General features: G+C 38.3%; 1 long non-coding RNA gene across 1 annotated transcript; it reads left to right on the plus strand.

Annotated features, from left to right (window-relative positions):
* The first annotated feature begins 8085 nt into the window (after nucleotides 1–8085).
* On the plus strand, nucleotides 8086–10799 carry LOC113964300. The gene is made up of 2 exons (XR_003533150.1): nucleotides 8086–9022; nucleotides 9666–10799. It is a non-coding gene; the product is annotated as an uncharacterized LOC113964300 (long non-coding RNA).
* The last annotated feature ends 1919 nt before the right edge of the window (nucleotides 10800–12718 follow it).

Below are 12718 nucleotides of genomic sequence, written 5' to 3' on the forward strand. Positions count from 1 at the left end.
CTTCTCTGCCCCCCTCGCCGGCCGCGGCGGCGGCTGGCACGGCCGGGAGGTGGGCGGGGGGGCGGCGGGCTCGGGGCTGCCCCGCGGGGCGCGGCGGGGGCGGCGCGGGGCCGCGCCCACGGCAGAGCACATCGAGCCCACGGCAGAGCCCACCGCCCCCCCGGCCGTGCCAGCCGCCGCCGCGGCCGGCGAGGGGGGCAGAGAAGATGCAAGTCACCCTGACGAGCCGCGGCTCCGGCCCCGGGGGCTCCCGCGGCCTCGCAGCCCTCGCGGAGCAGGCGGGCGCGGCAGCGTCGCCGGTGCGCGAACGAGGAACGGGATGGAAAGCGCTCCCCAGAACGGTACAAGACATTTTCCGTGGCCCTCCCTCCTCAGCCTTTTAATAGCCCCTTGTCAAGTGCGTGTGTGACAGGGCACAACCCCGGTGTGCGGCGGGAGCGGGGAGCCGCCAGCCTCGGCTCCCACCCCGCTCCCCGGCTGCCTCATTAACATTCCCTTCCCCACTTGCCCATTGGCACAGTCTAATTGAAATGCAGAGAGAAGAAAAGTCTGTCATTTAAAGTGAGCTCAGGATGCAGACAGACAAGGAAACAAACCTCGCTTTTTTTTCCCTCCTCAGATTGCATTACTTTCTGTTGTATTCTCTTCTAAAGTACGTTGCCCTCCTTTCGTATATGCAGTCCTCCTCTGCTAGTAACTGGACCGCTGCTAGGATTCATTCCCATTGATTTCAGGTTTTCCAGAGCAAGTAGAACAGGACAGGCTTGATAATTAAAGATAAGGGTTTATATTTAGTGTATCCTCATTTTGCATTGTTAACTCGGAAATAATTAAATAATGCTGGCAGTAATGTTTCAGCTTTTTATTTCTTTTTAAACCATTCCCCGTCTATCTCCTCTTCTTTCACTCTCTTAACTGCCCAAAGCACCAATCTCAGTTATCCTCTCTTTATGTCCCTGGCCTACCTACTTATTTGACTGAAGTTGTTTTGATGAGGTTTGCTTCTGAATCAATATCAGTTCCAAAATGAACATGTGAAATTGGATGCACAGACATTGGGGGGGGAGCTAGGAAAAGAAGAAATAACAATTTCTTCAGTTACCTATAGAATCAACTACCAAAAATTGGAGGATTCTTTTTCCTACTCCTCTCTCTGCTGTTTTACATTTGTTTTCCGCTTCCCAATTATTGAAGCTTGCAACTGGAGGTGTCCTTGTTTTCCTTCTCCTTTAGTGGCTTAATGATTCTACAACAGAGCATGAGAAACAAAAGAAGGAAGAAAAGCTCTTGGGCTGTCAAGACAATTTGTTACTTCCAACTTTGAGGTATTTCATAACTAGCAGTAAGACTGGGAAGAGAGAGGGAATGAGCTGGATGGCTTTGTTTTAAAATAACCAGTAAAATGACAGCCCAAACTGTGGGAAGTGACAAAGATGAAAACACAAGTGCAGAAGCTGAAATCTGAAGAACACTCATTCAGCAGCTAACTAACCCTGGTTGTGTCTAAGGTACAAGGCCCTCCTCTTTCCCTGTCCAGATGTGAAAATGTGCTCTGTTCATTGTTAGTTGAGCATCAATGGTCAATCTAAAGTCTTCTTTGGATCTTCCTGTAAGTTCCATGTATTAGGAATTAACAACTGATACTAAATGCAGAATCAATCCTCACAGTAAAGAAAACTACTTTAAATTACTTGTCCTAAGTAAGGGTGGCTTCACAAATGTTAAAATACAGGGGAAAAAAACACTAAAAGTGAAGAATCTTCATTATTTACTCTTATGTGAAATACACTATTAATCAAAGCAGAATATTTTTCCATGGGTATTTATTGCATTCCTTTCCAAAAACACACTTCCAATAATTATAATACTGAAACTATAATCTAATTTTCATATGTGACTTGCATCAAAAAGTAGAAAAACACTGTCATTAAGGAAAGCAGTTACAGTGGCTCCATGTTGCTCTGATAGCATACTGTCATTCTTCAAAGGCGACATGGGGTAGGTATGTATTTATAATAAGCTTATGTTCACAGCCTCCCTAAAGAAAAATGTACTGGGTTTTAGGCTCTAATCACAATTATTACCTGTGATGTTCTTTGAGATTTGCCATAGCTTCATGCACTGAAGTCATGCTTCAGATTTGAAACTTGAAAATAACTTCTCATTCCCATTTTAGACAAGTTGGACAGCCTTATGGGGCATCCTAAATCACAGGGAAGCTGAGTACAAGGACACTCAGAGATTACTGTGGCAGTGTGAGAAATCAGAGGCAATGCAATTACTGACAGAGAGAAGGTTTGTTATGCTAGTCCTACATGCTTATAACTTGTGCTGCTGAAGAACTGGAAAGCATTTCGGGAGAAAAGTGTAGTATTGGTGAGGTTTTATTGCTTTTTTTGGGTTACATGCAAGCACGACTCACAAATACTAGATGTGTTAGCTCTCGTCAGCTGGAAACAGTGTGCTTTGGTCCCCTCAGGTGCACAGTCAGGAGGGAACCTTCTCTTCCCTTCTGCATTAATATTTGTGGTGTAGTATTGAATGCTGTCATTCAGTACTGAATTTCAATTAGCTCTAAGTGATATGCGGCATCCAACACATCACTAGGGTTTGTGAGATTCTTCTGAGTCCTGATGCAAGTGCCCTGGAAGGTAGAGAGTCACACCCTTGGTTTGAATAGGACTTCAAATAGTCCACTGGAGGCAGTATATTTGCTGAAATATAGAAATAGAATTCAATCCCTATTTTGATATTTAAAAAAATCTTAAAAACAAACAAAGGATTTTACAATCCTATTATTCCTTCTTGCCAAGGATCTCAAAACTGTGCACAGGCTGATAAATGATTTTTCACAACTCTTTTGTGAGATTGGAAAGACTTCCTCTGTGAGCACAAATTGAATAGCAGGGTAGGTATGTGACATTTCATAAGCACTTCTTACAGTTTAAAGGTAATAGAAACACAAGAGAGGTTAAGCCCAGGCTAGTCATTATCCAGACTGCAGAACACTAGATTGAATGCTTCCTTTGAAATAGTGCTTAAAGGAATCCTTTATATGAAAAAGTTATACCATTCTTCAGGCAAAATAAATTACTCAAAACCAATACCTTCAATTTGTAGCCACTAGGGAGGTGATAGTAATCATTTTCTGTCATGGACATAATCAAGTAATGCAATGCTGATCTGGGGTACATTCTGCAGTATAACAGTTACAGACAAAAATTTTGGCAGATTGAGGTAATCATCATTTACTTTGTACTGCCTGAGAATAATCCCCACCCTTATATCTAGGCCAGCAGCACTCTGAGCTGCAAGGATATAAACAAAAGTCATTGGAGTTCAATGAAGTGATGTATATGTGTGAAAATTACAGAATCACTGGATACTCTGAGTTGGAATGGACCCACAAGGATCATTGAGTCCAACTCTTTAGTGAATGGCCCACGCAGGGATCAAACCCATGACTTTGGTGTTATTAGCATCATGCTCTAACCAACTGAGCTAATCTCAGCGTCAAAATTGAATTGATATATCAGAAATTTTTGTATGTGATATACTAGTGGATTTTTTTAGTAAAAATTATGCTTTTTATTTTTCTTATCTCTAATAACACATAAAACATATCTAAATATATTATTTTTAATAGACTGTTTTATTTATCCTTTTAAAATTTCTATTTATATTAGTTAGTTAAACATCCATGCATAAATGCAAGTGTTTGAGATATGTATCCAAGATATAATTTCTGTGCAATTTTAAACATGTATATTATTTTATTTTATTTCTGTAAATTATGACAAAATAAGACATTGAACGGGGGAATTAGTTTTGACCAAGTCAGTCCCTAGACTGATTCATCATGCAGGTACATGAACACTAACCTGAGCAAGAAGAAGGGAAAAGCTGGCTCTTTTCAGGAGCAGCTCCACATTATGTCCCAAAATATGATGATGGAAATCAGATTTCTGTAAGAAAAGAAGACTCAGGTCTCCAACTGTCTTTATGCAAGACTGCACCCCAAATTCCTCAAGTGAAATTATTTTGAAATGTGCCATTCAACACTAGATGCTAGTATAATAAACAAGAATGCAAGAAAAATCTTACAGCTTTATGCAGTACTCCCTGTTGTAAGTGCCTAAGCAACTTTTAATCTTCAGAGTTTTACACCTGACTGTGACACTCATGGATTGGGAAGAGCTGCTGTGCTTGTTCAAAAGCTTTAGCTATCATACAGACCTCCTGATTGAAGAACAAAAGTAAAGGGCCAGTGCCAGCTTTATTTCAACTGCATGTAATCAGCTTGAAGTTACTTTCCAATGTGCACTGGGAAGTTCACATATCACAATGGGCTAAAAGTGAGTTTACAGTAAAATGAAACCTTTGCTTGGGTAGATAAGACAGAATGCAGAAAATGCAAACATTTGTTAAAATGTTTCATAAATATAATCACATTTGCGTTACTTGTACAAATAAAATGTATTTTATCTTTCAGCTGTTCACTTAAATATTCCTTGGACTCCGAAGACATTTTTCATGTAAAGCAACACAGATTTGTGATATTTCATGTTTCAGGTGTCCAGTTTGGGGCAAGTAGAGCTTGTTTCTTACAGGGATAGAAATACACTTAATTTCTAAAAAGCAGCTTTACAACATGGAACTACATTGAGATTTATTTTGTTTGAATATATTTTGAAGTTCAAAACCAAATCCCTCTTCTATTACTACAATGAGATTGATATTCAGAGAAAATTTTACAAACATAGGGCCATTTATGATCAACCCTATTTCCAGGAATACAAAGAAAGGAGAGACACTAGACATCTGCCATTTTGTGTTGCCCACAAAATTGCCAAGCGTCACTTGCAGTCTGGAAATATGTGGAATCATTTGTCAATGGATGTCTTTCCTTCCGCAAAAGCCTCATCTCCCCTTGTCACTAGCTAATACCGGCCATCCTTAACAATGTTTGATGCGCACAAATTTATCAATGACCAATGGATTTGCCTAAACCTCAGAGTCCCAGTCGACTTCCAAGAGAATGTGCTTCTGCATATCTTTTTCCCCCACCATAATGCAGTCTATAGGCAGATGATGCAATTGAACAGTGGTATTTCTATGTTTAAAATATTTAATTAATTAGTTAAATTCTGCTTTTTGGGATTCAGCAACATGAAAGATCAGTAAAAACAAGCAGAAAGTTAAATGGAGTATAGTATGACAAACAAAGGAATTAATGAGGGATGAACTTTTCAGGTAAACTGGTTCAAAATGTACTGTTTTTCATGAACAAGCACAAGTCACTTTAGAACAAAAAGCACAATGTAGACCTTCAGATTGCTTGAAAAGTGTTGAAATTTGCAGGTCTGGCAGTGACAGGTTTTGAGCAGAAAAAAATCATGGGGTTTTTATTCCTACTAGGAGGGCATTTAAATTTTTACTTTTAAAAAAATGGATGCTTTTTTAAATTCCTGATAAAAAAATTCCAGCCTTCGGCCTGATTTCAGTGCTGCTTAAAAGAATGACCAGAATTTAGTTAGCAGTCTGTTCAATAACTTCTCCTTGTCGGGAAAGCTTTTGTTGCTGATCCAAGATTACCTTATCTTGGGTGGCAAAAAGTCTGTATTTTAAAAATGATTCTGCCTCCCAGGACTTCAAAGAGCTTCCTCCTGTCTGTGACTAATGTTAGCTAAAACACACACAAAGGTGTTCCTCTATCACTAACAACAAATAATCAGAAGACAGTTCTAACATGAAATGTCTTGCCTAGCTTCAACAAGAACATGAAAAAATCTCATCGCTCCATACTTGAGTCAACTATAGCTACAAATATAGCTACTTCTATAAAGTCTAGGTAGCAAAATTTAGGAGGAAGACTGTTGTTCTATGTCCTATGGTTTTTAGAAAAATACATAAACCATATCATTGCTTAGAAGTGTAACTGAAGTCTGCAGCAGTTCACACATATTTTGCAAAAGCTGGGAGTTATTATAAATATATCTGGGTTAATTAACTGCCATTATAGTATTTTTATGCATTTAAAAGGAGAAGTAGCTTTTTGGCACACTGCAGATGACATATTATTCAGGATGACAATTAAATCATAGTAAAGTCAGTGGCATAAACAATGGCATAAGCTGCTGGATTTTAGTGCCTGCTCCATGTATTGTTGTTTCCTAAATTGCCCCTTGCTGCTCCAAGAGATAGAGAGATCAGGGAACTCCCAAGCTGGGCAGATGAGAACCACCTCAGCTCCTGAGCAGCTGGTTAGATACATTCTTAGCCAAGTCTGCTGGAGGAGGTTGAGGTACCCAATGATTGCTCCTGACACAAACCTAAGCTGGCAGTACGAACCCTTCCTTCACTCTTCCATGCTTTAGTGCAAGAGATCTTTATGCGAATGAAAGTTCTCCATCTCATCTCTACTCACTTCCATATGTGCAAGTGCCAAATACAGCCCTGGGCCGGAGAAAAAGCTTCAGACTTTGGTCACTGTCAGTCCAGCCCCATTCTATTGCTTTGAGAATGCTCCAGGCTAAAATAAATAAATAACCAGAAAAATGGATGACAGTTGGTATTAACAGTCCTGATTTGCTTTCCTCTCCTTTCAAGTAATGAATCACCAGTGAAAGAGTGATGACTCGCTAAGGGAATCCAAAACATGCTTTCTCTTTCATATGTGAGTCTGCAGTAGCCATCCATGCTCCAAAAGGGGAGAAAACTGGGCTGCATTTTAATATTCATTTTCATGAAGCTGTCAGAACTGCCTGTAAGCACAAAGGGATTTTTAAGGAAAAACAGAACTGCCCTCACATCTCACTAGTGTAGTGAGAATGCATAAATAGTTGCACATGGCAGATAGTTTGTGTCAACACAGTATTTGTGAGCATCTGGGTAGCAACTGTTGGACACAAGAGAGCATTTGCTAGCAAAATGTTATGCTATTGCCTACAAAGTGCCGTGTTACCCAAAACCTCTGCAAGGTGCTGTTCAAATCTGCCACGCAGAAAGGAGTGCCCAGGGTAAGAGTTTATTAAGCATTACCAAGATTATTTGAGAAGAGAGAACTTGTTGTGTTCTAATTGTGGTACCTGGCTTTATGCTCTGAGCTCTTTCTGATGGTGTCTATTGTCTAAGAACCTGGACAGGTCCTCACCTCTGCCTGGCCAGTCCCTGGCATGGGTGGACAAAGTTGCATGCCAAATTTTGGGAACACAGTGACAGACCCCTCTTCACTGATTGGATTTCCCTCTTTCCTCCACACAATTTTCTCACTGTGCCATCTGACTTCAGAGGCTTGATCTGGTGCACTGCAAGTCCCTTTTTTCCTGGAAGCCCTGAGGAATGCTGTGGGTGCACAAGGACAGATTCTTCCCTGGGGAGTGCATCTGATTAAGGAAGCTTTTAGCTAACCTGAAACTGCCAGTGTATCAAAAAGCAGGCATGATCATGGCCAGAAGTCACTAACACACGTGGGAGCTGGGGCAAGATTCTCCCCAGTGCTGGCTCTCCCTAAAAGCCTGAATTTGTTGACATAAACACCAGAGGCAGGGGGACAGTGATCTGGGATGCAAGACACTGGAGAGACATGAAGGAAGAAAGTCTATTTTTAATCTAATTTGCCAAGTCACATATCTCCAACTTTCAACCCCACACTTCTCACAGAATTCCCACTCCTCTCTTTTGTTTCCCATTTACCACAGGCAACAGTTCACCAGGAACCTCATATCATCATATTTTTGACTGTGTGTTTTTTTGAATTATGTATTTAACCAGCAGGATTACTTCCACGAAAAATTGTAGATGGCTGTTATGATTCCTAACCACAGTTTGTCTTCAAGGAAAAAAATTGTAGCTGAATGGAGTCTTATTTAATTTTTGAAATTTTAAAGGACTACAGGGGCCTCTGCATAATTACCTTTCTATTGCTCTGAACCTAAAGCCTAGGTTATTATTAAAATAAGTAGCTAACTAGGACATCAGTCTACCAAAACCCACCAACATCTGACTTTCAAGAAACTAAAGTAAACAGGCAAAATAGTCTTTGGCAGACTTGTAGCTTTTACATATTTTCACTGGAGTAGTCTGGACTGCAGTGAACATCTTTCTTCCCTGGTTTTATGTCACCCAATCCAGTCCCTCATGAGTACATTTAGGAAATGAGAGATATTAAATAATTTCTTTCTGCACAGTGGCAGGTCTATCTTTAATTCAGGTATAAACACAGCATTTCCTCAAAATCATTTTTATCCCGCATGAAAAAAAAAGAAAAAGAAAAAGAACCGATCAAATGGATCAAGCTATACAAAGATATCATAAAAAATTTTTATTTACATACATCTCTCTTACCTAAGTGTCTTTCTTCTTTAGAGTGATTTTCTTCTCAGCTTCCTGCATTTTCTACCACCCTGTTACATTTTAAGAAAGAAACTACAGGCTGAAGTTTCTCCTCTGTTACACCATAAAAACTTTGGAAAAATTACTATTTCAAAGTTATTTCTTTTAATTTTGGGTACATTATTTTAAGTGTAAAATGAGTCTTTGGTGTTCCATCACTTAAACTGAAAAAAAATATTTTGGCAATGAAGAATTTTGTACTTCACTAATACACCAGCAGTGTTGAGAACATGTCTCAAAAAATGTGAACAGTACTTGTAAAACTGTGTAACTCTCCTCAAATGACACAATAGCATTTTATGTGGCTGAAAATGAAAGAGTATGTATGAGGTTGATCCTGAATACTATTCCAACACCTTATTTAAACAACCTCTGCTTGTTTGCAATTTTCATTACTTTATATGTTTTTTTAGTTCAGTTCTGTCATAAATGCACTTTGTAAAACATTAATCTTAACCATATGCAACCAACTGAACATTGTAGTATCTTTCCTCAAGTTTTTATGTATCTCTGCATTCCAGTCAACTGGCAACCCAAGTTGTTGTGTAAAACCCTCAACCAATGCTCTTGACTTCCACAGGGCCCATAATTCTTTCCAAGGCTTTTCACTTCAGAGACTTGTTTGAAGGTGAGTCCTTTGGATATATTTCACAGAATAATGGCAGGGACTAGCACATTATTCCACTCAAATACTTGTGCTTGAGTGAGAGCATCCCTATACTGCAGTTATTTGGCAGAGAAATGTGAAGAAGCTTTGAAGTAGCTCAGATTCTGTTAACAGTGTAGAATTTGGCAATATGAGTGACAAAAATTGTCTGATAACATTAACGCTTTTGAGATGGCAGGGTGAACACTTGATGGTCAGTAACCCCATGACTCTAGTGTTTTTAATTCAGGTTTGTCTGCAGGTTTCTCTATACTAGATGTATCAGGATGAGTCCCCCTAAAACCTTTATGATTTTCATACAGTTTTTATGAAACATATTTAAAATCCAAAGTTCTGCCTATGCTCCAAAATGTCCTTCCTGTATCTGCTATCTGATGGACTATGTAGAGGAAAATTAATATATTGTCAACTAAAAAATTGGAATTTTTTACATGTATTGAGTTTGGAATAATCCTGAAGTATTATAAGATCATGGAAGGACTATTAGCATAATATATTTATACATATATGTATATTTAATCAGTACTTAATGGTGATATAATAATAGGTTTCTCATAGAGAATGACAATATGATTTTCATCTTCCTGAATTAATATTCTTGCAGAATACTGAAGACCATTTTTATACTTCACTCACATGCAGAAAGAAGAAATCTTTTTCTAAGCAAGTAAGGAATCCTCTAAAACAAATCAAAGATGTGGGCACTGATCACAGAAGACTAATTAACTTAAGGCAAGTAACCCAGGAAAATTAATGCTGAATTCGGGGTAGTTCAAAGACTTCAAGGATAATAGTTTAAAATGAAGCATTTATGGCCTTGAATAGTTAAGACCTTGTGAATTACTGTATTCTATTCAGAAGGCATGAAACATTAAAGGTGAGAGGAATAGAAATAAGTCTGTATGTACAAAGTGATGGGAAGGAGAAAGGAAGAGCTCTCACGCAAGATTCCTCAAGATCTCAAAGTCTACTCAGGAGATAGTGACCACTACTACTGCACTATGAACAGGGACATGGATGCAGGGAGGTTGTCAAAGGAACATGTGCAGGGGTTCCAGGCATGCTGGATTCCCCCTTAGGTGGTGTGTCTGGTGGATGCTGCACCTGTGACAGGGTCTTCATGTCCCATGTTTGTAAGTAGCTTCTTTATAGTGTTGCTAAAATCAGTGTTCACTACTCAGAAACAGAGAAGAAGGTTCTGAATCACTGATGTAAAGTGGCACTGTAAAGGCAATGTGATCCTAGAACACACCAGGAAGATTTTTGCTGGATAAATAAAGCTTTAGTACCTCAGTATAAGATGCTTATGTGACCCTGTCAGAAATAATAATGATCAGCTTTTAAATGGGTGTTTCAGAAGGATAAATTGAAAGTTGGAACATATGTCCAAAAGGGCCATTGAAATGACAGGGCTACTTGTATTGCTGAAGAAAGTCAAGAGTTTTCAAAGAGAGACAGGAAACTCTGATAAGGTGTCACTAGAAAACACCAAAGCAAAAAAGAGATGTTGCTGCTGAAGGACAAAAGGGGTGGATATCCACAGGTTTTTAGTAGATGTACCCATGAAAGTCGAGGTTTTCTAGCAAAGTGGAACAGCTGCAACAGGAGACTGTAAGAGGGACAAACAGAATAGTTGTTAAGAAAAAGGGAGTAAAACAGCAGTTTGAACATCCCTTTCCTCAGTGTTTGCTGTTTTGGGCTATATTTCTCATTCTTTGATTAAACTTTGAAAACATTGAAAACCCGTCTTTTATCATCTTCAGCTATATTGTCTACTGAAAGAGAGTGTTGACTTGGAAAGCTATAGGCAGGAGCAGAGTGAGGTGTTTTACTTCTATATATCTTGAAGATTTCAGCACTATGTCTTGGTGAAGAAAAATAAAACCTAATTAGCGATAGCAATAATGTTATAATAAATATAGTACAAAACTTAGAAGCGTACCTTAACATAAGAACCTACAAACACTTTTGATGAATGTTAATCTGGCAACAACAGTAACATCTATTGCACAAGTATTTAAATACCACCACTGTCAGGTTTTTGGACAGAGCTGTCTTCACAGAAAATTGTATTTTATTAGAATAAATAATGTATATTGATTCCATTTCGAACATACACATGAAACCTGCTTTTTTTTCCAGGCAACCTCACTACGTCAGCTCATTATGGTTAAGGAAAAGAGATAATATTAAAATATGTTGGGTAAGCAATTTTATTATGCTAAAAGTTTACCATGTCTACTCTAGAGCTTTTAAACACAAAATTACCTCTTTTTTTTTTGAGATTTCTTAACCGGCTGAAACAAACTCTACCTTATTCCAAAGGACATAGAGAACAAACTTCAGCTCTTTTCCTTGTTTAATAAGTTTAGGATGTTCCCCTTAAGGCTCAGTGTGGATGCAGTGACATCACAGTTGTATATTTTCTAAAAACATATATTCTGAATGCCTCAGCAGAGTAAAATAAGTGCTTTCACAAGTCAGAAATAAGTGAGGTTTCTCAAGTTTCGTGAAAATGCATGCATGGGTGAAGATCAAGTATGGAGATTTTCTGCTGAACAGGTGAGTATTTTTACAAAACTGCCAAAGCATGTCTAAAATAATATTTTTAATAATATAGCATCTTATTGTCATTTTACTGTATAGCAAAAATTACTGGCTCTACAGCATCACCACAATTTCTTTGAAATCCTATTCCCTCAAATTTATTTTTTCTTGATCTGAAAGAATGAGCCATGGCTAATATTTTTAAATATATATATATATATATATATACACACACACAAAACTGTGATTGATTACACTTGATTTTGATTAAGTGGATATGCATTGTTCATTTCCATCCCAAAAGGGATCAAGAAAGTAAAGAATGAATGAAAAATGTTAGCAAAGTCATTTAAGAATGAATGTGATTAGAATCCCTATCCCCCTTACCGTACTCAGAACTCTCAAGAGCAAATGGCAAATGTATTCCAGCCACTGGCAAGCAAAGAATAGATAATAAATCTCAGAGAAATGAGGAAGGTTAATGGAAGACCATAATAAGGAAAGTAAATTATCTCACAAAATTCAATTAAGAACTTTGATATCTAAGGCTAAAAGTAGAAACAAGAAGTTCAGAGATACCTGGACATAGAATTGTGTGTAATTGAAACAAGAAAATGTAGAACAAAAATGTTTTTTAGTAGAAAGAAGTCAGTTTTACAAAGGTGAAAGAGGGACAGAAGTATTTACTCCATTGAAAAAGCTTCTTTACTGGCTGGATTGGATACTGTTGTTTTGTTATATGCAAGCTGGACTGGACTGAGTATTTTAATATTTCCTACAGTGTGATCATCTGTCAAAGCCATTCTCAATGGTCAGGAATTCCCCCTCTCTTCCTGTCTCACATGGGGATGTATTTCCCAGTGAATTCTATTCTACAGCCTTGTTTTTAACCTTGATTAATTAAAGAAGGTAAATGAGTAAGAATAAATACAAAGAACAAACAGTTTTCAATTACTTTGGGCTGCTATCAATATGGGATACAGTTGACAGAGTAGCTTACAACCACTATCAACTCACTTCCAGGTCCTTATTCAGAATTAAGTACCAGAAATACAGACAAGCTTGTGCAAAATGTTATTTTCTGATTTTATAAAAGACAGTATTCATATT

The sequence above is a fragment of the Neopelma chrysocephalum genome, unplaced genomic scaffold (assembly GCF_003984885.1).
Source record: "Neopelma chrysocephalum unplaced genomic scaffold, ASM398488v2 Primary Assembly neopelma1_42, whole genome shotgun sequence".
Lineage (NCBI taxonomy): Eukaryota > Metazoa > Chordata > Aves > Passeriformes > Pipridae > Neopelma > Neopelma chrysocephalum.